The following is a 4,863-nucleotide window of genomic DNA, read 5'->3' as shown; positions in this document are numbered from 1 at the left end:
CTAAAATGAGAAAGGATAAAAACTGATAAGCCTAAAGTGTCTGGTGACCGTGAGTAATAATCACCTTTTTGTGGCTGTTGTTATTTAGTAGCTATGTTGTATCTGAATCTTTTGTAACCTAGTAACATCAGCATTCTTCAAACAAAGAGTTATCCAAAAGACCAAATCAAGTCTTTTAGTTTTACTATGCATCTTATAAAAATATACACATAAAAAGTAGAGGTTAAAGAATTCTTTTAAAGGAATTAAGAAACTCGATACTGTCATGAGGTAAACTCAAAAGCAGAATCCATATTTCACAAAGCTAATAAAACTAATTTGAAATACCTCAGCTATTACAAGATCAACCAACCAAACAAAAAGAGGTTGCATATGACATCAGTCAATATTATAAAGGAATATGAATCCTGCTATACATTCCTGCTATATATTATTCATGATTTCCAGTCAGAAAAATTGATTTTCTACCTAAGTAGATCACAAATGAATCCTCTTATTCATTTAATCTTGATATTACCATCCTAGAACAGCACTAAGGGTTTTAAAAAGTAAAAGAACAACAGTACCTTTTCATCTTATCAACTGCATGTATATTTGCTTCTTTCTTTACTAAAAACTCCACCATTTGCCCTCTGCTTTCACATATCGCAAGTAAGAGTGGTGTCAGGTCATCCTGTAAAACAGGGAGAACCATTTCTAATGTACACAGTTAACCTATTTCTAAACTGAAATTAAAATCGTGCAATAGATTCTCTGAACTTAAAAATAAAAGTCAGAAAGTAAATGAAAGACAGCCCCCTCCTCATTGCCCTGTGCATCTTCTTTCTCTTTAATATGCTCCTCCTCTGGGCCTTCCTTGGCGGTCCAGTGGCTAAGTGTCAAGCTCCCAATGCAGGGGGTGCGGGTATCATTTAGCTACTGTATCAGCTGCATATTTTAGGGACAATGCTGAGGCAGAAATATAGAATACTATCTGTAGCATGCATAACCTATCCAAAGATGACCATGAGTAAACTCAAAAGGTTTACAGACATTCCAGTGGGAATATTATTCTCTACATGAACATGCAAAGAGATAAACTTTTTTTTCTTTTCAAAAAGTCAATTCTGGGAACCCTGTTTTACTGTTTTCTCAGAAATGTCTCTTGGACTGTAATCTTACTCATTCTCTCTTCCTTGCTTGCTCCTTTCCACCACCCTTCCTTAAGTTAGACATTCTTGCTGAGAGGTCAGCATTAGCTAGATGCTAACTGCATGCAGAATGAGCACCCTCCCCACCTTATCTTCAAAGACCCTTCTTGATGAATCTCATGTGATTACCTCCAGACCACCAGGAGGGAGCTTCCAAAATCCTAGAGTTTTGGTGTCTGTCTTGCTTTAATGTTTTAGTTAAAGATTGCAATATAAAATTACCAATAAATACATGGTCAACATTTTCTTGGGGAGTTGCTCTTCCACCAGCTCTCCCTGCACTGTCTCTTATAATCTTGTGTGTTTGTGAGAGTTATTCAGTGCAAAACCACCACAACCAACTTAAAAATTCTAATTTGAAAAATTAAATCCCATTCTTAAGAAATTTTTTAAAATATGAAATCAATTATAGATTAGACTGTCTTTAAAAACCTTCAAATATTTATCAAAATAAACTATCAATCAACAATTGGAAACTCAAATGCTTATGGATGGAAAGCTGATGACCTGAGTAAGTGAAAAAGCCAGGTGAGACTGGTAACCCCTCAAACACATGTCCCACACCAAAGGGGTGGCCTCTGCATGCAGACTAAACAGTAGGATGGGCTCAAGGGGGTCCAGATTTGGTCCTTGGAGAAGCCTGAACTTCTGCATGAGCCTCCTAAATTTGAAATGTTGACTCAATGTATGGAGGTAAACCAAACACATCCAAGGTCCATGTTTGGTTTATGGCCCACTTTTGGTTTTATGTTTGCTATTTCCAAACAGGTGGGTATAAAGCAAATATTTGTATGTGAAACCTTTCCTTTCTTTAGTATCATATGTTTCACAAAAATAGTGGGTCACAATATGTAATAAAAAAGCTATTAAGACTCATAATTCAATTAAACATAAATTCTTTTAAAATGACTCATAATTCACAGTCAAGAATGTTTCCACTGCCTGTTGAAACTACAATCTATCTCTAGATTCTTCTAGATTGTTAATAAAATGGATCATGAGTTTCCAAGCCTGCTTAAAATAAATGCTTAAAACAATTCCCCTCTGTACTGTTACTAACTTCAAGGGTTTTAAAGCTCTCATCTGCTTATGCCAGGGGTCAGCAATTCTAACAGACACACTGCAAGAGTCTGTCCTGAAGCTGACACCAAAAAATGCTCATGAGTTACTATTACTGCAGTCAGGAAAACCCTGTTGGTAACAAACATCTGTTGACCTAATGACCTGGATGATAAGTGAAGGTGCAAAATCCTTAAAGGGTCAGACTCTACAGACGAAGTGACTTCGCCATGAGCAAATCGCTAAAGACTCTCAGAGTGTCACTGAATGATGAGTGGTTGGAAGGAAAAGGAGTTATCGTTCAAGCCCATAGATATTGCCAAAGATACTCCTTTTAATGTCTCAAACACAGGGGCAGAGAAAAAGTCAGGCTAATATTGTTGGAAAGGAGGGAGCTGATGGATGTAGTTAGCACTGATCAAACTCCAACACTTAGGGAGACTATTTTCTTTTGTGAATGGTACATTTAGAAATTACATGTATTCAGTCTATAGATGTTCATCAAGGATTGGATCAGAATATCAAGGGAATAGTTCTAAATACACACGTCCAAGCATTCCTTGATTTACTCAGTCAAAATCTACAGCGAACAGCCTAGGGTTATACATTTTTAAAATAAGTTTTCCCAAATAATTGTGGTTCACCAGCAGAATATAGCTGAGAATTAGTGCAGTAACCACTCCAGTCTCATCTCTTACTCACACAGCCAATTCCTTCTCTTACGTGAAAGTTTGAATAAAAAAGAAAAGTGTAAGAAGCAAGAGTCATCAAAACTGCAATTTTTAAAATTTTCCTGGGTAAACAGTGGTAGAACAGGGACTAGTAAACCCAAAAGGCAACCTGATCTCATTATTTATAAACCCCTTACTTCCTTCCCATCAAGACATTCTAGATGGGAGAGCGGAGTCTAGACTCTTATCTAAGTGGATGGTTCTGCCAGAATAGGATAATATCAGGTAGTTATTTGTTCTTCCCTCTTAATTCCCACTTAATAACCACCTATTCACTGTCAGTCTGTTTTGATCAGAGTCTTCTTAAAACTGGCACCTAGGTAAGTTTACAATTCACTCACACGCCTTTTCAAAATAGTTTCAAAATAGTTGTTTTCAAAATAACAACTATTATCCCTGAAAACTGAAAAGCATATTAGAAATATATGAACTGAAAGGAATAAAAAGCATAAACCAAAATCTCGGGACTTCCGTGGTGGTCCCGTGGCTGGGTCTCAGTGCTCCCAGGAAAAAGGACCTGGATTCGACCCCTAGTCAGGAAACTAGATCCTACATGCTGAAATGAAGCCCAGCTCAGCCAAATAAATAAATATTAAAATAAATAAATCCTCTTCTTGGCATTTCCCAACTGCCAAAATTCCAGCTTGACTTGCACTTTTCACTTGCTTGCTCCTTTTCCTTTCCTTTTAGCCTCTTAAGACTTGGGCAATGAGAGAGAAACTGTTTATATAAACTTTTTTTCATAAAATGGGAATTTGTGAACAGCAGCAAGATTTCTAATACATTGTAAAATGCTTTCATTATGTTTGAATTTTAAGACAAAGTCTACTGAGGCAAATTTTTCTTTACTGTGTTATTTTAGACTGCTTACAAAAAAAAAAAAAAAAAAAAAAACAAACCTTAAGTGGGGGAAAATATTTGGAAAATGTTTTGCCTTTAACAAGTGCAGTATTTCACGAATACCAGCCATAAATGCATAAAGGAATGCTTTACTCTCTAATCTTGAGAAATATCATGATTTAAAGTGAAATCTTAGACAATTTGGTTCCTTCAAAATACTTTCACTCAGGGAAGGCTGGAGGTTCCAAAGAAGGAAAACTGAGCCCACCTGTTAGAGCGGAGGGAGTTCCTGGTGGGGCTGCAGCTATAGGACGTCACGTGTGTCCTGGAGAAAGCAGGAGGGGTGACTTCATCATCATCAGCTCCACAGGCACAACTGCAACCTCACTGAGCAGCTCCCTGGGGCTGAGCACAGGAGACCCTGAGGTGTACATCACAAACCAAGTGGTCACCAGCACAAGTGAACGCCCTTGCTGGGAGTCAAACATGACCTGACCCTCTTGGCTGGATCTCAGAACCAGGGTCCTGGAGGGCTCAGAGCTCCAGGCCTGCTGCCTCCCAGGCCCACTTGCACTCACCCGGCTCCCCCTCATGGGCACTGGATGTCCTTCCTCCTCCCACCCACCCCCAGGGGCACCCATTCTTTGAGCTCCTGGAAGCAGCCACTTCTCACATCACTTCACTCCCCCCAGGTCTTCATCATTTGTAGGCTCTGAGTCTACCACCCACTCCTGGGCACGTTCTGACGGGAAATCTTCCTTCTGGGATAGACGGCTGGGTGGGAGACACAGCTTTGCCCTCTCTATGGGATTCAACATTTTCCCCCCTGCAGTGGCTTTGGAGTTGTTTCCATGGTAACAGGGTTTGATGGACACTATTCAGTTTACCTATTTACATAGTTAGAAATAAAACACTTCTACTCTTGCCTGGAAAATCCCCTGGATGGAGGAGTCTGGTAGGCTGCCATCCATGGGGTCGCAAAGAGTCAGACACAACTGAGCGACTTCACTTTCACTTTCCACTTTCATGCATTGGAGAAGGAA

The 4,863-nt window shown here is 39.2% G+C and overlaps 1 long non-coding RNA gene across 1 annotated transcript; it reads right to left on the bottom strand.

The window, feature by feature from the left end:
• Nucleotides 1-601: 601 nt before the first annotated feature.
• Nucleotides 602-4,227, bottom strand: LOC147371231 (uncharacterized). Its single transcript, XR_015163370.1, has 2 exons — nt 4,089-4,227; nt 602-673 (listed from the first exon to the last, which is right to left on the bottom strand). It is a non-coding gene; the product is annotated as an uncharacterized LOC147371231 (long non-coding RNA).
• Nucleotides 4,228-4,863: the final 636 nt, after the last annotated feature.

The sequence above is a fragment of the Bos grunniens genome, chromosome 5, assembly GCF_055505025.1.
Source record: "Bos grunniens cultivar Pamir isolate PY7600 chromosome 5, Bosgru_T2T1.0, whole genome shotgun sequence".
NCBI lineage: Eukaryota > Metazoa > Chordata > Mammalia > Artiodactyla > Bovidae > Bos > Bos grunniens.
The sequence above is the reverse complement of the archived record's forward strand: the minus strand, read 5'-3'. Positions and strand labels throughout refer to the sequence as shown.